Source organism: Adiantum capillus-veneris, chromosome 3, assembly GCF_014529385.1.
Source record: "Adiantum capillus-veneris isolate H3 chromosome 3, ASM1452938v2, whole genome shotgun sequence".
Lineage (NCBI taxonomy): Eukaryota > Viridiplantae > Streptophyta > Polypodiopsida > Polypodiales > Pteridaceae > Adiantum > Adiantum capillus-veneris.
In genome coordinates, this window is record NC_140933.1 from 102,718,196 (window position 1) to 102,742,512 (window position 24,317).

General features: G+C 39.3%; 1 pseudogene; it reads left to right on the plus strand.

Annotated features, from left to right (window-relative positions):
* Positions 1-1,547: 1,547 nt before the first annotated feature.
* LOC147461410 (uncharacterized) lies at positions 1,548-4,968 on the plus strand (annotated as a pseudogene).
* Positions 4,969-24,317: the final 19,349 nt, after the last annotated feature.

Sequence of the window (24,317 nt, forward strand, 5' to 3'; positions counted from 1 at the left end):
TATAATATATTTTTATTATTTTTAAAAATAAATCTTATTGAAAACCCCCTATTAAGTCTCCCTTTAGAGCTATAATCATGCAAGTTGCTTCATTTTGTTTGTCACACTCTACCAAATGGAGCTTCTAAGTAGTCCTAGTAATGTAGAACCTTTTTGTCCTTCTATGTCACTAACACCTTCTATGAACACAACTTTTCTTGCTAGTGAGGGAACTCCAATTTCTAAACGGTGCTCAAGAAGAGTTTCTTTTGATGTGGTGAAAGAAGAACTAGAGCATCTTCATGGGAATGAAGCAATTAACAACACATACCATGAGAAACGACGGACTCTAGGGGTAAGAGGTCAGAGAAAACAACGACTTCTTTCAAGGCGAGAAGTTTGAGCAACATCTAGAGAGTTTTGTTGGGCCAAAAACTGTTTGAGAAGCTTAGGGTTTCAAAAAATCCAACAAGAGCGTAGCAATTTTTTCAACTTAAAGAGGGGTCCACAGAATGTATTCTTGAGGTGTATACGTTGCTCCTACTTCTGAACAAAATATGATGTATCGGATGTTGTTGTTTGTAGAGCAAGTTTCCTAAAGGTATTTGGCATAAGCAATTTAAGAACTCAAAAAATCATATTGAACGTGAGCCAAGAAAGTGTTTCTTTAGCATCTAGCACACATGAAACCCCCCAATATTTTTTTCTCAAACAATGGTTGGGAAATTTCATCACTTTTAATGGAGAAGTGCTACATAACTCAAACTTCACACATCTACCCGACAACTTCACTAAGCGAGAGGTATACAATTTATATGTGGAGTCACAAAAAGATAGTTCAAACTCCACTCTTTCGCTACCATCTTTCTTGCAAATTTGGAGACAAAAATTTCATCATGTTAAAATTCCGAGGAAGAGCAGGATGGGTGTTTGCCATATATGTGCAGAGTTAAAAGCAAAGCGAGACACAACAAAGACTACGGAGGAGAAATGTAAGTTATTTTAGTTTGATTAGTTAAATTAAATTACTTCTCTCAAAAATTTCAAAAATCTAACACTCTTCAAACTCTTTTATAGTGCCCATTCTACAAGCCTTGAAAATTCACAAGGTGCAACAAATTACAGAGCGCCAAAAGCTAGCAAAGCACAGGAAAAAGTGTTTAGAGAAGAAAGACAAATATCTAGGCCTAGTCATCGATGGCATGGATCAGAAGAAAATGTTTCCACATTTATGCGTCCTCCAAAGAATCTCAAAGAGGAAAACTTCATCTAGCTCCGTGTTGTTCGAGCCTTAGTTTTCAATGGTGTCATGTCATCCAGGATCTTTATTATTTTTCCAAATATTCATAATGATCCTAATTTGACAATCACCATCATTCAGAACATCATTGAAGAATGGCAAGGTGAACTACCACCTGTCCTCTACTTACAACTTGATAACACTAGTAGAGAAAATAAAAACCAAGTTCTCCTTGCATACTTGAGTATGCTGGTGCAAAGGAATATATTCAGAAAAAGTGAAGCTTGGGATTTTACTAGTGGGACCTACACATGACCAAATTGACCAAATGTTTAGCAGGTTCTCGATCAAGTTGGCAAAGAAAAGCGCATTTGACCTTCCACAAATCTGTGTCTTACTGGAAGATGCCTATGTTCCCAAGCCCTCCATTAAAATTGTGGAAGAAACATTTGATTTTAGGTATTTTTCGATTGGTGCCGCCACTAACATGCCATCATTTGCACATCTCAATGATCATAGTTTTCAACATCAATTTAGAACCAAGAAGGTAGAGGAATAGACTCTCATGTGGTGTAAAAAACACTCAAACTCTGAAGATTGGTTGCCAGCGGAGGGCTTGAAGTTCTTATTGTTTGTTCTTGATTGTGAAATTCAACGAGCAAAGTACATGTTGCTCTTTACAACAAGTGAGACACAAAAAGCTAAGAGGGAAAACCGCCCTATTGATCCTCTACAATGCCTAAATGAGATCAAGGAGACATCATGGTGCACATGTGTATTTCCCAGCAAGCTCTTTAGAATGGTGGGAGAGTTTTTTTACAAAGCAGGTGAAGCTGGTTGAAGAGCTCAAGGATGACACGTTTCAGCTTGAACATGCATTTGCATGGCATCATGGTGGTCTTTGCAAAAGGAGTGGTAATGTTTGTTAGGTAAAGGCGGTGTGCCTCACTGTGCTTTGCCCGTGTCCGCCGGCCAGTGTCTGGCTGTCCACATTTATCTCCTTATTCTTTATACATACAAAGAATAAGGAGCTCTCACTCACATTCTCACATGGTGCTCACACAATGAGATTTGGGAGCTCCACCCACATCCTGTGCCGCGCTCTCTCTCTTTCCCTCTCTTCCCTTTGCACTCTCTGCGCACGTACACCGCATCCGTGCACTCACAATTGGTATCAGAGCTTTGGCTTCGCGACAGATGGAGTGATACAGAGAAGTGAGCTTTCGGCTATGGTGAGCTCGCTTTCAGCGGAAGTTTGAGATCGGTGAGCAACCACCAGATTTGTGCTCATGGAAGCTTGAGGGGAATTCCCAAGCTTGATGGAAGAGTATATGGCAAGTGTGTATGGTTATTCGCAGCCATACTTATAGGAAGAATGCAGATTTTCATTTCTACAGGTCATTTTTCGGGCTCCAAAACAGTGTTTTTCACATAACTTTTGCATAAGGAATGCGATTTATGCAGTTTCTCGGCACATGGTTTTGTGCTGATGTATGCTCTATGTGGGAACATATGTAGAGATGTGGAGCCATCATGGCTAAGTACTTTGGATGCATGGTTGATGCTCGCAGTTGAGCACTTGTTTATGCACATCCATTGAAGCTTGTTTATGCAAACAAGTTGACATACTTTGTCAATATTCCATTGAGTGGTACTCTGACTAGAGCATGCTTGCTCTTTGTATGACTTTGTGAGGTGATTCCAGACGACTACATCCCGGATTTGGCCGCATTTTGTGTTATCTTCATTTGCGGTTTACTGTTGAGTTTTTGCTCTAGTTACAAGGGAGACTCTGCCAAAATTTTGTCAAATTTGTTTGCCTATTGTAGAGGCTTGTGAGCTTAATAGTTTGCTCACTTTGTCTGCTGAGATAGTGGTTTGCTCTCAGGTGGGAGAGTTTTGTGATCTCGAGCATTGTTTGCCATTGTTTGGCATGGCCATGAGAGGCGATTTTTGTTCACGATGACTGACATGTTGGTATTGTGGCCACAAGGGGCATATTAGGCACCGTTGCTTCAGGCGTATGAGGCGGCGAAAGAGGCAGATGCATGGTGCTAGTGTGACATACGCTAGAGAGTATGCATGTGACAGACATGTCACTTTTGAGTCTAGCTTGCCTTTAGACTACTTTGTGTCTTGCGATAGCACATTGTCTAAGCATTTTCTACTAGACGAGCATGCAGTTTTTCATGTGACGCCACGTCGTGATTTGTTTTTCTCTTTCTCTAGTGGGAGACTTGGTTGTGTGCAGTTTGCTGATGGTTTAGCATATGACATAGAGGGTGCTGCAGATGTATGCATTTCTTTACCTAGCGGTGCATTGCTTACGCTATGAGATGTACGTTATGTACCAAGACTCAGTCAGAGTCTCATTTCAGTGCATCAGTTGCAGAGTAGTGGGCATTGTGTACTGCTTGGAGAGCGGTCATTTCATATGAATAGGGGATCACTGGTGATAGCCAGAGGTGCTAGGAGTGGTCTGGTATACCCTTTGCATATTTCTGACACACGAGGCGGTGTAGTCTCTGTGTATTTGCAGCCATGTTTGGAGCGAGAGACGAGGCGTGTCTCTTTTGTGAATGTCCAGCATGGAGAGCAGGTTGTGCATTTGTCTTGTGGTGACATTCACACAGACAGTGGTATCTCTGGGAATGCACAACTTTGTCAGTCCTCAGTTGAGGTGACATCAGTTGAGCCAGAGACCGATGCATTGTTCTATGATGCGTCTGATACGTTTGAGGGCGACAGTGTCCTTCAAACAGCTGTGTGTGATTGTAGTGGTGCTGATTTTTTGGTTTTACAGTCATTCTCAGCAGACATGCCTTTGCCAGATGATACTGATACGTGATGCATAGTCAGGTGGTTCTTGATGAAGATGCATATGGCACTAAGATTGCTGATAGGGATAGGTTGGCACACATAGTGCATGTTTCGTTGGCTTTCGGGTCTCTTGTGTCTGACCTTTTGGTTTCGAGACCTGATCTTGCTTATGCGGTTGGTGCATTTGCAGTGGGAGTTATCAGTCGTGCGATGGCTGACACTGGCATTGTGCATTGTGGAGCCATGCAGGTCATCACTCGATACCTGCATCATGAGTGTCATCATAGCTCTAACCCTAGTGGTATGCATGTTGCATCTACACTAGAGCATGTTTGGACTGAGCCAGTGGGCATAGGTTGAGAGTCTTCTTCTCTCACCTCTTGTATATACTAGTTGTAGGCTAGTCTTCTCGCCACTTATCGACACACAGCCTTTAGTGGGAGAATGTTAGGTAAAGGCGGTGTGCCTCACCGCGTTTTGCTCGTGTCCGCCAGCCAGTGTCTGACTGCCCACATTTATCTCCTTATTCCTTATACATACAAAGAATAAGGAGCTATCACTCACATTATCACATGGTGCTCACACAGTGAGATTTGGAAGCTCCACCCACATCTTGTCTCGTGCTCTCTCTCTCCCTCTCTCCCCTTCGCACTCTCTGTGCACGTTCACCGCATCCGCGCACTCACAATGTTGTGGCTAGTGGTGTAAACAATGTGCAGATTTCAGCAGATTTGTTATCTCTTATTCATGGAGAAACAAGGGAGATGTATGTTGGCCCAAGGAAGAGCACAAAACGTCAACAACAGGAGAGAGAAATGTGGGAAGGAGATGTAAATGAGATAAAAGAGAGCACAATGATTGCAATTCTTGCCACAAACGATGAAAATGATCATCCATTTTGGCTTGCAAAAGTCACAAAATTTTTCTGAGAGCAAGATGTATTGAATGGCATGGAAGTGCATTGGTACCGAACAACTGCAGAAGATCCATTGAAAGGAAAATATGATCCTGAGATGGTGAAACCAAGCAAAAAGGGAAAAAAATCAGGAAGTTCTCATCGTGTGGACACACTTAATCTAGAGGATGTGGAAATCCTTGTGTATGGGTTTGACTTAAAGAAATCTGGTCACTTACATAGAACAACCATTGAGATGTTGAAGCAAAAGGTCAAAGATCTCTCCTAGACATTACAAGGGCATTTTTTCTCCTTTTCAATTATTGTAATTTATTTTGTCTTGGAATCATTAATGAAGTGTGAAGATTTTGGAATCCCTTAAATGTAGTGATTTTTAAAAAGTTTTTTAAATTTCAGTGCTTAAGTGAATTTTATAATGTCTAAAAGTGGGTATTTTGGTTCTTTTTGTTGTGGTTCTAACTACCGGTGATGGTGGTGGGCTCGACATTGGTTGATCTTGGTGTTCAGAGACAGGAGAAGAGATGCAGGGAGACACATCACCTTGGGCATGTTGTGCTTCTCCTTGTGCAGTGGTTTCCTCTGCTCTCTTTTGTTGTTCTGCCGCCTCTTTTGCTTTTCTTGCCTCCTCTTCTGCTTCTTTAGCTTTAGAGCTTCTGCTTCTTAGTACATCCGTTCCAGTACTTCAGTGGGTTCTTCAGCCTCCTTCCTAGTGTGATGCTTGGTTCTTGGTCCCTTAAGCCCACTAGGCACCCACTTTTCTAGGTCCTTTCCTTGTGCTTGGCGGTTGTATTGGTATGCATGTTTCTCTCTTTCAAGTCGGGCTTGCTTTTTGAATAGGCTCTCTTGGTGTGATGCCACGACTTTTCTCTTCATTTCCTCCCGCCGTGCTCTTTTTCCTTCATTATCCAAGCTCTCACTGCTGTGCCCTTCCAGTGAGCTCTCAGCCGATTCTTCATCAGATTTGTAGGATCTCTTGGCTGATCTTGTAGCTCGAGGAGATGGTTGAGCTGACATTATCCAAATTTTTTGATATGGGGCAGGTGGTAGGTTGTCGGCCATGCCGATGGCATGGTATGCAATCCTTGTCAACACCTCTGGTGCACCCAGGTATGTGATCTTTCCTTCTTTCTTTATTCCTTTCAAAGTGGTTAAGACATATTGAGCATGGTCAACTGGTTGCCTAATTGTTGACTTGAGGACTTGCGTGAAGGTGATGGCAACCGCATGGTTTGGAGTTGTATATCTTGGCGGCCTCTTAGCAAGGAAATGGAAGTGTTGGTGGTATAACATGGCTGGCTCTTCAACCTATTTGTGAATAAGGTCTGCAAAGGTGGCCGCGACGGTTTCTTTTGTGAAAATTTCAGCCATCTTCCTATCCCTTGCTCTCATTGTCATTCCTTCTATGGGAAATATGAGTGCTTCGGCCACTATTTCCTTGGTGATCACCAATTCAACTTTGTTTCCTTGTGGGTCAGAAATCTGCGTAGTTCCATCTTCCTTGATCATGGACAAAAGCTCGTACGCTTTTTGTAAGTCCACTCCGCATGGCTCTTGTTCATAAAAATCTCTGAAGTCCTAGCCGTCGGTTGGCATCTTTGGTTTTGGGCTTTACAGCGACATCATACACTTCTTTTGGTAGGAGTTGCAACTCTACCCGATGTCCCTCCTTGCTCTTGAATCTGCCAGTGAACACTGTGGTGTGATGCTCCTCAAGCTGTTCCTTTGAGAGATAGATTGCCTTGGCAGTTTTGACTCAATTGGGCTCCAGTTGGTATGCTGGTAGTTCTTGCAACTTTTCTTTCTGGTTGAGCGTCTTCTTGGCCCTCTTTGCTGCTTACATGGCTCCTATTCAGTGAATAGAGTGTCAAAGTTAGCAGATTTTATGGAATTTTCTCCAAAATGTCCTTTAGTCTGAAATGCTGACTATTTTGGTCCAAATTGCTTCAAATCAATTTTTGAACAAGCATAGATGCATAAAAACATGCAAGGAACAAAATTGTAAAGTTCAAACAAAAATTTGCAACCAAAGTAAATAATCGCGATTATTTACAGCTGAGTAATTTCTCCAACTTTTTGCAACAAACTTGGCATCACAGGCTTGAAGTATATACCAATTACATGCTCTGAGTGAATTATGGGCTTATTTGGATGCATAGGGTGAAAATGGTACTAGATTTTGGCTTTAGGTCTCTGAAACAATAGATATAAAGGAAATTTGAGATTTTGAGCTCCAAATTGGTTCAAACTTGGCTAGTGGGCTTAACACATCATGTACTTTGGATGTATGATGGCAAAATAAAAAAATTCCCCCATTTTGGTTAGAAAGTAAATAATCGTGATAATTAACTATTTCACCAAAATCAACATTTTTTGGTACAAATGGGTTCTAGGCCTTGTGTATGTGATATGAGGTGATTTGGATCAAAAAAAGTGGTCCACAACTCAAAATTTGTCTTGCAAAGACTTCTTTGCGTTTTTTGGCAATTTTCCAAGTTATAAGTGCTCATTTTGGCTCATACTTGATTTTTGGCATGTAATAGGTGTGTACACATGATAGGTGAGGTTATGATACAATTTCAAGCAAAAATAGTGCAAAAGTAAATAATCGCGATTATTTACTGCAGTCACAATTTTCTTGCAAAACGTAAAAATTTTGCCCTAAACACATTCTATACACCTAAAACAAGTCCTAATGAATTTGGTCAAGTTTAGTCTTGTCGGCATCACTTTGTGCTTTGTCAACTCTGAAATCACCAATTTTTGTGACTACACTGCCTATTGAGTTGGTTGTCACTTGTGAGGCTTTGGACTTGTCCGCAACATAGTCGTGAAGCAACTCATCCAATTCTGGCTCATTTGGAGTTAGTTTGACCTCGTATGTCGAATTTGACGCTTTGTAGCCTTCGAACTGTTTTTTGCTCTTCGAGGGCTTTGCTTGATTGATTTCACGAAATCAATCATATACATTGTATATAAACCTCGTAGGCAAGCTGTCTATGGAGTCAGAACCAAATTCTGGCATGTGCCAAAAACCTAGTTTTTCTACTGGGGACCCCCTCAACCCCTGTTGAATGGTCAACTGATGATATAGAAAGGTTCTGTTATGTTAGGGCATGCTACTATTAAATCCCATCTGATTTGGTCGAGCTGACAGAGCGCTATTGTTAGTTTTTGGTCGTAGGTCTTCGCACAGTGCTTGGATTCTAGGGTTTTTTCTAGGGGTTTAGACTAGCTACCGGCCGTACAAAATGGATCATTGATGAGTAAAGAACTTACCCCTCATGTTTTGTGTGAGATGGCGCTGAAAACGGGCAACTATAGACTCCGGAAAGTACCTGCGAAAGAGGTCAAAAAGCTCTCTCTGCAAAGGTGACAAGTGGAAATGAGGTTGTTTTAGCCTACTTGGGATATCTATACCCGGATTTCCCAAACCATTTTTCCCCAAATTTCCCCGTTATTCCTAATAGGCCGTGAAATCTATGTTAGTTTCAAAAATTTCTCCAATCGGATTCCTGTAGCTCATTCTGCAAGAATTTTACAAAAGTAGGTCTGACCACCTAATTTAGGCTTCCCGCTTCCATCTTCCGATTTCATTGAAAATTTTTGTGCCTGTCCGCCTTGTCTTTCTAATCACCATCGTCTCTTCCATTTTTCCATCTGAGCTCCTTTGCTATTTATTATTAATTTTTGACTTGTTTATTGAAAAAATCAAAGGAAATAACAAAATGCACTAAAAAAGATAAGTGAAAATCTAATAATTAAGAAAATCCATTGAAAAACACAACCTTATTGTTTTTTGTTGGATTTCTCCATTTTTAAGTTTCCTTATCAAGAAAAATGATAAAAAATAACCAAAAAGGACTAATTTTTGATGATTTTGTGATAGTATATACACTATTTACACTCGTCAAGAAGATATATCATTGAAATTTTCCTTGATGATGAATTATAAGGAAATTATTAGATAATTTTGCAAAGAATCACTCGTTAACATCAAACTTTTCCCTCCCTCTTCAAATATTTCCCTTAATTACTTAGTGCCCTTCCACCCCTCCTAGATGGCGTACTCCGGGACGACTGTGTGCATGGGTTGAACAATCGTGTCTTATGCATATCCATGGTTGGCTCTACCATTCTTTGAAGATCAATGCAATTTAAACCACTATGTTGTGCAAGAGCTGGATCTTGAGTAATTAACGCAAGGGTTTCTGATGTCGAGGCTCTCTGATGCTGTCTTCCAAAAAGCAAATTTTGTAGCTTGTGTGCTGTCTGTTTGATTGTACCATCAGGATGCTTCAGCACACTGATTGTCTGAGCTGTTGGTAGCACTTTTGACTGTTATCAAGCTTTTTCTTGCCGTTGGTATGTTGGTTTGCTTGGTGTGGAATGGTGTGGTGGAGTCTTTTGAGACTTAACCCTCAAAGTGCTCCTTTTTCTGCCAAATCCATTTCAAGTCAGGTTCCTTGCTCGGAGATGCTCGTCTCTATGTTTTGACCCTTGCAACCGTCGTTGATTTTGTCGGTGATGTTTCGGACACCCAAATTTGAATCGGCTTATCCTTAAGATGTGCTTTTGGTACCCAAATTTTCCTGACTCCTTGCATGCTACTTGTAGCATTTTCTCATCGAGAGGATGGAGAAGATTGATTACTTTGTGGTTTGGTCTGCTGATTGCTTCCTTTCCATTCCTCCTTGCTTGGTGCAATTGGAACAATGTTGCCCGTCTTTAGGTGATAACTTGAGCTGATTTGTATCCCAATCTCGTACTGCTTTGTATGTTTGCATCCAAGGAATTCCAAGAATCATCATCTCATTCATGTGTATTGGTAAGCATACAAACTGATGATGACATGAACATCCATGTACTATCACGTTCAAGTTGACTACTCCCAATGTTGGTGTTGGGGTTCTTGTGGCATCCTTTGATTGTCGCTATTCTTGTTGTCAAAGACTAACTTTTTACTTTCTTGTACGTGGAATAACTGACTGCGTTTACTCTAGCTCCTGTGTCGATCAAAGCATTTGTGCTATGATTGTTGAGTTATACTTTGATGCGCAGGTCCATTCCATCTAACCATTCATCATCTGTTGAAACTGCATCTTTAGGCAATTCCCATTGTCGGTCATCTATTTCCAGAGTATTGATGGGAATCGGTATTTGTTGATTCCTAAGAGCAGCTTTCCGTTTGAGTACCTGAAGTCGAGCTTCCTCTTGGGCTTCATCAATAGCCTGCTTTCGTTTAATCCTCCTTTGGTTGGCTGCATGCATTCTTTCTAGCAATTCATTGGTTAGCGGCAAATTGCATCTCTTTAAACGACATCCACTAGTCCAATTAGCGATTGGTTCACCATCTAGGGTGGACAATTTTACTGCTCCACTTGGAGATACATCTTCAATGATAAACGATCCGTTTTCCTTTTTCTTAAACTTGGGAATGTGTTGCTTAACACTAGAATGGTAACAAGACACTTTTATGTCCTTGGACACTTTTGTGTCCTGTTAAGTGACCATTTTTCTTGAATTATTTGAAGAGTATGAAAATGAATTTCTAGGTGCTATATATCCACAAAGTTGCCTTATGAGCTGAAAAAAACTTAGCAATTTTTTTTGACTATCGATCTCACCATTAACCTTACTCTTGCATAACATTTTTGAACCTAAACTGTGTGGAAAAGCACGCCCTATTTTTGGCTTTTTTTCAATTTTTGGCAACTATAACACTCTAAACTTCATGTTTGTGAGGTTTAGATGGCTAGAGGTTAGGCCTTCATAGTTCTCAACATGTTTTGATGCTCGTAGGGAGAGCTAAGTGTTAAAATTGAAAGTTATGACCAATTTACAAGAATTGCATAATCCTGTTTTTTGGCCAAAACTAGCACTTTTATGATTTTTTTGGTGGCTTTCTTGATATCCAAATTCAATTTTGATTGTGTAAGTGTAATGTATAACATGAAGATAATCTTCCTTGAGTTTTGGGGGACCTAATATGCTATATAGCATAGTATATGATGATGGTTGAGTTTTCTGATTGCTGAAGAATACGATACATTTTAGAGTAGCAAGTATAACTTTCTCAATATTGCTAGTTTCGTAGGCCAATTGTGTGTATTTTGTAGGTAGTAACCATATCTAATCATAGACTACAAACTTGGCTAGATATTGAGTAGTTTCTATGGGTTTCTAGAGGTCATGATGATAAACCCAGTTTTTTCATGTTTGCTGTATTTAGCACTTTATCATTGCCCCCAAGGTTCCAATTGTAAGAGATCCATTATCCTTTTGACATTCTCCATGGCTCCTTTTGAATCCAGAGACTGTATTGAGCGTGACTATAGAAACTTTGATGATAGGTCCGCAAAATGGCAAAAATGCAACTTTTTTGTACCTATTTTTTTTCCCAAAAAAAAATTAGTGAGGTAAAAGAAACCATATGTTTTGGTCACCAACCCATTGAAGTTAACGGGGCATTTTATCTCATGTCTTACAAAAATATCCACTCTTATTTATATGCGATCAACCGTAAGAAATTGTTGTTTTGGGCAAAATGCATTGGTCCATCAACTTTGGAGGCTTCTAGTGACCAAGGGATGAGAAAAATTACAAGTTTCTTATTTTTTCCATATGTAGTAGTTATTGAACTATAAGCTCATGAAAGGTTTTTTCAAAATGAGTGGATCTACTATGGTTTTGGAATTTTTTTCCAAAACCCTGAAAGGACACTTTTATGTCCTGTTAGGTTACCATTCTAGTGTTAAGGGGATAAACTAAAACTAAATGCCCTTTCTTAAAGATTTTTGTTATTAATAGGGAATCAAAAAACTGTTTTTTTTTTTGCTTTTGTGCATAGTTATGAGCTACGGTAATTAGCCTTTGTTCATCTATCTTTTCTAAATCTTCAAGTCTTTCTGACAATTCAGGTCCAGTCGACTCAAGATCCTTAGCTACCCTTAATGTCGGCCATACAAATTCTATTGACAGTATGGCATCAAGACCATAAACAAGGTTAAAGGGTGTAGTATTTAAAGCTGTTTTGAATGAAACTCGATAAGCCCATAGAGCTGCATGGAGATTCATTTCCTAGTCTGTCCTTCTTGAACTAACCACTTTAGTCAGTACCGAGCTAAGAATTTTGTTCGTATGCTCAGCTTGTCTGTTTGCTTGTGGGTGATAGGAAATTGATTTGTTATGGATGACCATAAACTCATTAAGCAAATACTCGATTACCTCATTGAGGAAATGAGTTTCCCTATCACTGACAATTTCTATTGGCAGTCATATCTCGTGAATACATACTCATATAAGAATGCGGTAGTGGTTCTGGCATCATTCTTTTGAGTTGCTTTAGCCTCGGCCCACTTGGTCAAATAGTTCGTAGCTACAATGATATATTGAGCCTGGGTTCTATAAGCAGATGGCTGTATCGGCCCAACAAAATCTATACCCCACTTTGCGAAAGCTCTAGCCCCCATCATTGGTCTTAAGGGCATGCTATCTACACGTGTTGGCATTTTTTCTCATTGACAAGCATCACACCTTCGAACATATTCTTTTGCATATGCAAAAAGTGTTGGCCACGATATGCCTGCCATCAAGATTGCTCTTGCGGTGGTCTCACTAGAAAAGTGACCTCCAACTAATCTAGCACGTGCTTGTTCTATAATCAGAATATACTCGTCTTCATTTGCACAAAGACGCAAATGTTGATCTTTAACTCTTCGATACAATTGGTTCCCAATAAGAGCATAGTCTCTTGCTTCAGTCTCAATTGCTCTTTGACGGTGTTTACTCATATCCTCAAGAAATGTTAGGCTCGATAATTAAGTGACTAAATAGTTACTCCACTTAGGAATAGGTTACATTTGGAACAAGGTTACAGAGGTATGGGAGTCTGTTTTTGAAATTGAGGACAATCCTTTACAAAAGATTGAACATCACTCCTCATAGTCGGCCAAAATCCTCCAAGTCTCAAGATTCTTTGCATAGTTTGGTCTTCGGCAAAGTGAAGTCCTACTATGGTAATATGTGCTTGACTTAGGTACTGGTTTTTCTCCTCGGGATTAATGCATAAGAGCAATATTCCATCTTGATTTTTTTTGTATAGCCTACCAGCTAGTAATTGATACATAGCCGATTGCTCGATTAATCCAATTGTAATAAGAAGTGGTATTTGTGAATCCACTTGAGCTATTGTCATCAATGATACCATGTTTTCCGATCATTGAGGTATCATTTCCACGGAGAATAAATAGGCATCTGGTAGATCATCGTCTACCCCTTTAGGTGATTCTCCTAAAACAATCCTTGACAAATGATCTGCTATTTGATGTGTAGTGCCCTTTTTATAACCACAGTGAAATCAATTTCCAAAAGAATGATGAACCATCTCACTATTCTTCCTGTGCTGCATGGCTTGTTGACCAAATACAACAAAGCTCGGTGGTCCACAAAGAACACAAATTTGTTGGTTAATAGGTAATGTCTATACTTTTTAACGGCATAGATCATTACTAACCCTTCTCTTTCAGTGGTAGTGTAATTCTTTTCTGCCATGTTCAATTGTCAGCTAGCATAAGAAATAGGAAAGTCAATTTTTCCGCCTCTTGGTTGAGCTAGTATACAACCTATGGCAATATTGGAAGTATCTACATGTATGTGGAATATCTTATTCCAATATGGTGCTTTCAATATTGGAGCTGAGGTTAGAGATTGCTTAAGCTTCATGAAGGATTCTTCACATACCTCGGTCCATTCAAAGTGTGTAATCAAGCTATACATGGGTTTTGTAATTATAGCGTACATGTAAATGAACCGTCTGTAATATCCACAATGCCCCATGAAGGCTTGAATCCCCTTGACTGTTGTTGGTCTAGACAAATCAACAATGACATGACTTTTTTCAATATCAGTAGCTATGCCATTTTTAGACACTATAAGTCCGAGATGTTTTCCTTGTCAACCTATGAATGTGCACTTTTTAGGATTTAGGCAAATCCTATAAAGTCTACATTTTTCGAATACCTTTTTGAGGGGTTCAAAATGTTCAACTCTGATTGATGAATGTACGCATAGATCATCCATGTATATTTCCAAGAATTTCCTTAGATATTCTTTAAAAGCATGGCTCATCAATCTTTGAAAGGTGTCTAGAGCATTAGTAAACCCAAAAGGCATAACCCGATAGGCAAAAATACCACGTTTCGTTGCAAAAGCAGTTTTATGCTGATCTTTTGGGTCAACCAGAAGTTGATTGTATCCCAAAAAGCCATCTAAGAAACTGTAAGATTATTTTTCTGCAACCCGTTCTAAAACATGCTCAGTGATTGGAAGAGGAAAGTTGTCTCTAATGGTAGCTGCATTCACTTTTTTGAGATTGACGCACACTCGTAATTTTCCATTCTTCTTGGGTACTACCACAATTGGAGACACCGAATCTGTGTGTTCAATCTCGTAAATGAATTCGGCTTCTTTAGTTTCTCAATCTCTTTCTTGATTTTCCTGGAAAATGTTTCATTATATGTGTATGGCCTTTGTCTACTTGGTTTCGCATCAAATCTCATGGGTATGATATGCTGACGAATTTTTGGATCAACACCCTTGAGATCCTTGTAAGACCAAGCGAAGATATCTCGGTATTCTTTTAGCAAGCTTAGCAAAAGCTCTTCTTCTTCCTCTGTTAGGTCATTTGCAATGTAGGCAGGCCTAGGTTCTTCCCCTGGTTCAGTCAAGTCTATATTTTTTGCGTTCTCAGGTCCTTCATAGGACTCGCCTTGTTTCCATAATTCCCTAACAAGTTGTTCGACTATGATTTTTCAATCTTGGAGAGTATACTTTTTGTAATGGGAGGGAAAATTCATTACATCCTTACTATCCTCTTCTGTGGTTTCCATTTCGGTCGTATATATCTTTAGAGATTTTTTCAACCCTTGATATTTCTCTTTATGCTCAACTCGTGTCATGATTGGCCCCTTGTCCTATTTGTTTGGCTTCGCTTGAGTATCCCTCCTTGTTTTTCTCAATGTTTTTGACATTTTTTGGATTTTGGTTTGAAGGATATTTGCCAGTGATTTTTTCCTAGCCTTGACACAATCATGTGCCTCTATCTGCATCAAGAATTGCGTTCTACTGGAGACTGATGGCATAGGTCTTGTTTTCACGTTTTTGGTGTCTGTTTTTCATCTACACCACTTTTGTCTTCTCGATTTTTGGTTAGGAAAGTCAAATAACTTTTCCTCCCCTCCTTTCAAGAGTAGTTTAGCTCTCACATGTTCTTTTTCTGACCCCGAATCTTCTAAGGTAGCTGAATATTTGTCTAACTCATCTGTTGCATCGTAGTAGAGGTGTGAAAAGACTTCTTGAGCTTTCATCAAGTCCTTGGGTTCCTCATTTTCATATTCAATGTTGAGGGTTGAATCATTTGGATGGGAATTATGTTGTAGCCATCCTCATTGCAAAATTGAGTAGGCATAAACGTATTCACACATAAATGTATTCACACATAGATGTATTGTCGCTAAAATTTGAGTCCACTCAAATGGCTCAAACAAATGCTCTGGAAAGGATTCAGGTACATAGGCTTTGTTTGTGCAATCCCTTTTTAGAATACGTTCTTCTCGTTTTAAACTCCCATTTTTTGAAGCTCCACACTTCCAAATAGGAGTGTCTTTGTTTAACCAAGATGGAAGCTTAGTTTCAGTCGAAAAGACTGAATCAAAGTCTTGTATGGGTGTTTTCAAGACATCTCTATAAGTGTGATCTTTTAGATTTACCTTTGTTATAGATCCCACTTGCTTCAAGTATAGATAATTGTTTCCCCAATCTTGGATAAGGTGTACCAGTTGTATGAAAGGTCTTCCCAATATGATTTCATAATTGAGTTTTTTTCCAAAGTCTACTATGGCAAAAGTGTGTTGATATTCAATTCCATAGGAATTGACTATCACTTTTTCAAGCAGCCCTAATGGTCTCTCAATGTGCCTGTCAGTCAATTGCAATTTCATTCGAGTTTGTCTAATGGCTGGTTGTCCCCAGGATTCCCATACTGCTTTCGTGGCTATGGCTATGTCTGCTCCACTATCCAATATTGCCATGGTTTCAATCTCATTATATTTCACTAGAACGGTGGTGTTTCCTTCTTTCCCTTCGTAATATTCTCCGACTTTGTTCATTGGAGCAGATTGAATCTCTTTGTTGTCCATTTCGTTTTTCAATTTTTCCAAATTTTTAGAGATTAGTCCCGTTATCCCCACCTTCTCTAGGGTTTTTTGTAGATCATTCCATAAATATGGTCTGAATTTTAATAGTTCTCCCAAGGTACGAGTGCATTGGATGGGTGTAGACATGATTGAATTAATGTCATCTACTTTTAGGGTCTGTTCAGGTCTTTTTACTTGAGTGCTCTTACATACTATGGATTTATCTTTGTTATCTCCCAAGTAAGAGGGTAATGTTTTCAAGGTCAATGGTTTAGACATCCCTGAAGCTTCAGATCCGCAATCCCCGTACAAGGATTGTACATCCATGTTCATCAGAAGGTAGGCTATCCAACCAAACTTCCTCTATAGGAGCCGACTTTAAAGTTAGGCTCCCATCATTGATCTCTCTAACTTTTTTCCATAAGCCTCCTGGCCAGTCTTCCTCTACGAATGGAATTTTGTCTAAGGCATCTTCGTTGTCCGGCACTATTAGTTCTGGTTCTTTTCTTTCAAGGTGAGATTCTACCACCACTTTGGATTTTTTTTTAGTGTCCCTTATCACAACCTCCTCAGGTTTTGCCATACTTTCGAGCTTGGGTTTTTGTTTTTCTAGCATTTTTTGCGTGATTCTTACCAAATGTTGATAAGCTTCAAGCTTACCTGCTTCCATGTCTGGAGAAGGATAGTTTTTCCATATGTTTTCCATGTTTTGGCTTGCTTTAAGTCCTGCTTGGTAGGCTTCCAAGGCTACTTAATTGCCTCAAAAATTTTATCAACCAAAATGGATCCTCCAGATATCACGTTGTTTCCTTGATTTCACTTCCAGTTTCTTTCACCTTTTTTTGGAATAGATTTTTTGCTTTCTCCTCGATTTCAGCCTGTTGTTTTTGTTTTCTCATCTCTTATCTTTTGCTTTTGCTTCTTTTGATGCTTTGAGAGGAAAATTTCATATTTTCCGAATCGTTAGAGGCGTTGTGCTTCTTTTTCTTTGCCTGGGCTCTAGTGATTACCTTGATTGGAACAATCGGTTCACTCTCAGATGAGCTACTAGGTATCACTTGGACTATGTTTACTACTGTTTTACCCTTGCTCAAAGGATTTTTAGGACAATCTTCCGAAAAGTGTCCTCCCTTTTTGCAACATTGTATGCAATAAGCTTCAACTGGCTTGAGGTTTTTGTTAGGCTTTGGGCATTCATTTTTCAATGATCATCTGCACCACAGTTATGATAGTTTCCTGTTCTTGGCTTAATGGTGGGTCTTACCATAGGAGGTCTTATAGCTACATAATACATTGGTGCGAGCTCTGGTGGAGCATAAGTCACAGGTTCTTCCATTGGTGGTGGATGTGAATTATACCAATCTCCCTCTACCATAATTGTAGATGGACGAGGCTCCACATAGGGTGTAACAGGCACTAATGCTTGTTCATCTATGACTCCTTGGGAATGCATGTACTTTACAGGCACTACATTATGTCCTGGATATGGAGGTTGTTGACCCAACACAGGTTGAGGTCTTTCCATACCCATCGGTGGTCTTTGAGCTTGGGCCATATTAGACTGATATCTGTACATGGGTTGTCCTTGTGGCCTCATAGGCACGTACTGAACATTCCCATCATACTTTGGTTGGAAGTAGTACTCGTGGGTCTCATGGTTGGTCCATTTATCCTCGATTTCACACCATTTTTGTGGCCTAATTGATTATCCTTGTTGAGGCATCCCTTGTCCTGGTCCCCTCATAAGTGCTTTTTGCATGTTGTTTATCATGTCGTTCATCCTTTTGAGCATATCTTCTATGGCTGAAAGTGGTGCTGCAGTAGCCGTTCCCACTTGTGTTGGTTTAGTGGATGTTGTTTTCTCGCTTTAGTTATCATTAGGGACATCTTCTTCGTTGAAAATATCACAATTGTCTCCTAAGTCAATAGCATCTGACACACACTCTTCTAGGGTTGTATGCTTCTTGCTATACAGTATAGCATGATGTTCTTTGTTTAGCAGTCCCTCTAGAGTCGTTCTTCTGCAGGTATCTCTAGCCTTGGGCATCTGACAATGTATTGTTTCATTCGAGTTGCACAATCCCTAACAGACTCACCATGTTTTTGTTTAAAGCTATAGATTTGACCTACCGTATTATGTTTGATTCCCGTTTTGGAACAAGCAGCTACAAATCCTTGAGCTAATGTGTTCAAGTCCATGATTGACCTTGGTGGAATGTTTTGGAACCATGTCAATGCTTTTCCTTCTAATGTCATTCCAAACCCCTCAAATTGAGTATGGAAATCGAATATACGTTTTGCTCTTAGCACTTGCTTAAAGCTTGCTAAGTGGTCGTATGGATCCTCTGATCCATTGTATTTTCTGACCCATTTTTGAAAATCAGTTGGTGTGACGCGTCCGTTTGGTTCAACTCCCGGTCTCCTGGCAGTTGGTCCTGTTCCGAGTCCTTCAAACCAATCTATTGGAAATAGTGACTCATATAGCCCTGGACTGGCCTTAGTGTCACCCTGTTTTCTTCGTGATGAGGTGGTTTTTGGTTTCTTAACATTACTCTCAGCTGATCTCTCACGGTGTTTATCTCTTGAAATTGTTTCTGGTCCTTGTCCCAATATCCAATCCCTTATGGAATACCCTTGGTATTTGGTTTGTTCTACCTCCTCAGGAGTCATCATAACAAAGTTGTTGTTATAACAATCCCTAAATAGATAGGTTGGCAGGTATGCCGATCCCTTATCTTTGATCTTGAAGATATAGATGATCTTCATGGCCGTTAGTTGTCTTGATTTGGCATGTGAAGTCCACAGAAGATCTTTTACGTTTATATCTCGGGGGGTTCACTATGTGTAAAACTATAATATCACATGCGTTCAAGACATGTTTGTAAAACCCCTTATCTGTGAATTTTGTTAAGCATATAATGTACCCTTTTCTTTTAAAATTTGTAAGTTTTTTCAAATTTGAAAAAATAATGCCCTTATGTATATATATTTCTGTAAGTTTTGAGAACTTTAAATACCCTTCTGTTGAACTCACATGATAGGTTACATTTTTATTAGGTGACCTCCTTGGGGTTTATATCCTCCCAACAATAAACTCTGATCCTAGTATTATCCGTACTAAGCCATTTCAAAGGCTTCAAATCTACTTGATCGTATCCCTCGAATTCTAAAGTTGGTGGTCCTTCTTTTTCTGACATATCTGGGATTATGGTGTTGACTTCTAACCCCCATTTGTCTATCACGTCAGGGTTTTCGACTTGTACATACTGAGTTCCGTTTTTGTCCATGTACATTTTTCTTGTTTGTTTGCCCTAATCTCTTCTTCGAACTCAATACTATGTCATCAATGCGAATAGCATACTCTTCGTTAGGATCCAGGTAAACCTGAGCTCCATGGTGGTTAGTCTTATAAAAAGAGAGTATATGCTTATAGCACATTGTCATTTCGGTGTCTGAGTGAGTCAAGTAGGAAGACATTTCATATGTTGAATCTGAAAAAGTGTCTGAGACTTCTTCAAGAATACTATGCAAGGAATTGCCTTGTTTCACGCTTTCTTCGGTGGATACTCTACTGGAGGTTTCTCCAAGTATGCTTTGATTTCCTAGTACACGACCAGATCTAAGGTTCATATAGATTTATGAATCCCTAAATAGAGTACTTACCTTTGGATTGACCTGTTGTCAATTTCCCCTTGATTCGATTGCAACTTTCTGTCAAGCTACCGATTCCTCGTCTGCAACCTGACTTCTGTACAAATTTGATCAAGTTAGCTATTCTTCTATAAAGACGGTAGAGTTTTTGCTAACTATCATGATTGGTCTATGTGTATCACTTCAAATTGAGCTATGGGAGTCAGCAATTGACTTTCAAATTCGACTTTGGCAAAAATCAAAGGATTAATCTACAATTTGAAAACTGAGTGAACATGTGAACATGTACCAATTTTGGATCCGATTGAACCCAAAATTTCCCGGTGGCTTCATATTATGCTGGCCTAACACTGTACAAGTTCAAAAGTCAAAATTGATGTCCCTGTGTAGCAGATGTAAATAATTGTGATTATTTACTTTTGCTAGTTTTTTGCAATTTTCGGCTTGGTTTGCCAAGTATACAACCTGTTAAAGTCCCTGGACAAGTTTGAACAAGTTTGGACAAAATCGATCAAGTTTATCAACTTTTTTGTGTCCGTAGACTCTGATTTCAAGAATCTGGCTTAAGTCTCACTTTTGTGATCCAAATTTCACCAAAATTGATTTGTGGGGTCTACTTGATATGCTTGACCTTGTGGTATACTCAAATTTGCAAATTTGTAAATAATCACGATTATTTACTCTAGCTATATTTTTGTAAATTTTTGTCCCAACTTTGACACAGATCTGTTAAGCACCTCAAGTTAATGTCTCTAGCCAAGTTTCATCAAGTTTGGACCGATCAAACGGTTATCAATTTTTTGTCCGTAGACTAGCTTTGCAAATTTGGTCACAATTTTCAATCCAATGATCCGAATCTTAGCAAATTTGGTTTGTGGGCTTATTACAACATGGTAAAGCTAGTGGTATGCCAACTTGGTCAAAAAAGTTGAAAAATGGGACAGATATAAATAATTGCGATTATTTACAACTGACAACTTTTTGCATCTTTTTGGTCAACTGAGCATGTACACATGCTTATCACATCAATATAAGACTAGGAATCAAATTTCAACAAATTTGGACAAATTTCTCCCAGTTTACACTCAAGATTCAGAAAGTCAGTACACACTTTAGTTTTTATCCAGTTTTTTGCCAGTTTGGTGATCCAAATCTTTTGTGCCTTTACAAAAGTTGTTTGTACACATGCAATGAGTCAATGGTATGAACCTTGGTCAAATCTGAGCTGAAAGTTAATAATTGCGATTATTAACTTCAGGCTTGAAACGAACCAATTTTTGCAATTTTTCAATGGACAGTCTTTTTATGAGCTATTTTAAGCCTTATGAATCAAGTCAAAACTTAATTTGGCCTAAAATATCAAGAAAAAGAAAATAATATGAGTTTTGGTCAACTCTTGACATTTTTACCTCGAAGTGTCCTTGAGCTTACCCACTGGTTCAGACAACTTTTAAGCTTACTCTCCAGTCGGATTGAGTGGTTTGGAGTCTTTTCGTGCTATTTCTACCCGTAGATCTGAAATTCTACAACTTCCAATAACAACTCTTAATGATTCTTTCAGAGAAAGCAATGTTCTGAAATCCACATCGGATCCTACTTACCCTACTCATAGATTCTCATGCAATGGGGTTGTGGAAAGTGTCCCCAAACACTCGTTTTCTTGTCTTTTATGGTTTTCTAAGCATTGATCTTAAGACTTGTTTCGTCTATCAATCATCCTCAAAATCCTAATCTATTTCTACAATTCTAAATGCACTCGACAAGTACGATTACTTCCAAGCTACCTCCACATAGCAAAAGACGATAATCTTAGGCTATGCGGTTTTAAAAGAAAGTTTTGAACTTTAGGCGATCCTAGAGGAAGTTAAAGGATAACTTCATAAGACGTTCGTGTTTTTTCCTAGTTTAGGTCTCTTCGATCCCCGACAACGGCGCCAAATGTGGGACGTGTGTCTAACCTCACTATCCTATCTTATTGCAGTATTATCGAGAACCACGATTAAATTGTTAATCCATGGGATGAAGCTGACTCGACTAGTGCATAGAGGCTACAAGAGGGTGTCACTAACAACTAGCATGTAACTCAAGCTACACTCAAGTAACAGAAATCACTAAAAGCCAATCACTCATCGGTAAACAAATCACATCCGTTGCAGCATCAAATGACATCCAAATGTAATGAAACTTCTAGGACATGTTTATAAGACCTAAGCATACATGCTTATGGTCTCAAATCCCACTTTAGGTCAAGTGCCAAAATTGCAATTATTAACAACAATGGATTTTTGACCTAGTCATTTTCGACCAAGAATGCATCTAAATGCTTAGCAATGATGCCCCAATACCCCGCCTATGCTTAGTTTTTTATTTCAAAGTGTAAATTCCTACTTATGATGAAATTAGGCCGTGGATCGGTAATGCCAAAGCTACGAAATATCATGATGTGTTTACGTCAATGGGTAGAGCTCTTACCTGCAGTTGCAATGCAACAAACGCGATTGCAATGTGACAACTGGGGAGGGAGTAGGAAGGGCGAGAAGGAAAGAGGTGAGCATCGTTAGCTCACGCTGTGTATTTCATTATCCAAAAATTGATAATGACTTACAAAAATTGACTTTTATACCTTAGCCAAGGTTTTTGGTGGTCAAAACTATTAATCTGGGAGTTCTACCAAAGTTGGGTAATGACAGGTTGATACAATCTGGAAGCTTGTAGCCCCGGCTCATCAATTACAAGGTTTATCCAAAAATTAGGAGTTACAATATTCCCGATTTATCAAAATAATAAGTGTTTTTACAATGAGAACTCCAAAAAATGATATCCGTGGTATTTGTGTTAGCTTGCTTCTAACATTAGCATACACATGCATTACAATCCGCAACAAAGTAAAATATCCCTCATGTTAGAAAAACACACGATTTCCTCTTCTAGAGGCATATATGGTGACTCAACCTATGATACATATCTAGAGTAAGCAAGAGAAAAACAACTTTCCATATTGTAAAGTGCTTGGGGTCTTAATTATTGTCATAAAATATAATATATAGCTTTATCAAATGATTTTCTCATATTAAACTAATCATTTAATATGGGAAGATAAAAGGGGAACAAGAGTTAGGATATAGATGTGTGCTTCTAAACCTATCTCAACAGGGGACCAAAAGGAGAAATGGTTGCATCTCAATAGGGTTCTAAAAGGAGACGGTCTACCAAAGAACAATGTGCAATAAGTGCTTCTAGATTTACCTCAGCAAGGGACCAAGAGGAGAGAGGGTTACATTTCAATAGCAGTTCAAAAGGATGTAGTCTATCAAAGAGCAACGTGCATCTAATGGAGCTTAAAAGACCTTAGGGCTAGCTTCATTAAAGACCTCCAAAAGTTAGTGTTACAACGTACTTTGACCTTCAGCAAGCTAGGACTGACCTTGAGGTGGGAATCCTATCCAAGCATGAGGTGCTTGTCGTGCTTGCTAACTAAAGTGCTTAAAGTGTTTGTGGGAACCTTGCCTAAGCTTGAGGTGCTTCTCATGCTTAAATGACTAAGGTTCTTTAAGTGTTCAATTCAAAGATGATCTCTCAAGAGGCATAAACGGTTTCCATGTTTAATTGACTAGATGCTTGAAGTGTTCAATTCAAACATGATATCTTAAGAAGCATAAAAGACACATGTCAAGATCCTCCACATGTGGCCCTCATGATGTGCTTGAATCCTATTGGATAGGCTTTAAAGGGGTCCAATGAGACTTTAGATGCATAAAAATAAGTAATTAAGTTCTTTCTCAAAGAGGAAAAGAGGGAAACATGTCCAAATGATATAATTAAATAATGCAAAAGAGAGAGAGAGAGAGAGAGAGGTGTATGAGAGGGGGTATACTCTCTCACACACACACACACTAAACGGTTTCCATGCTTAATTGACTAGGTGCTTGAAGTGTTCAATTCAAACATGATATCTTAAGAAGCATAAAAGACACATATGAAGATCCTCCACATGTGGCCCACAGGATGTGCTTGAATCCTGTTGGATAGGCTTTAAAGGGGTCCAAATGATATAATTAAATAATACAAAAGAGAGAGAGAGAGAGAGAGAGAGAGAGAGAGAGAGAGAGAGAGAGAGAGAGAGGTGGACCAAGCATGAGAGGAGGTATACTCTCCCACACACACACACACACACACACACACACACACACACACATGCTCTCATTGTGTGAAGTGCAAAGTGCAAGAGCTCCATCTCCTTCTCCAATCTTGTTGAGAAGTTGAGAGCCTACACCAGCACTCTTGGAATGCAAATCCAACAAAGAGCCATGCTTCAATGCTTAAGCTTGCCATCTTCTTCATCTTCATTACTATGCTATTATGCTATGCTAAGCAAGAAGAGTGATGATAAGTGAGGAACTATTTCTTTCTCCTATGAATGATTCGTCTTCCTCTTCCCTGCCCTCATTCCCCACTAGCTATCTTGGAGACCTTCGAAGGTCTTTGAGGCCTTGGGACTGAGGCTTGGGATAGTTAATGC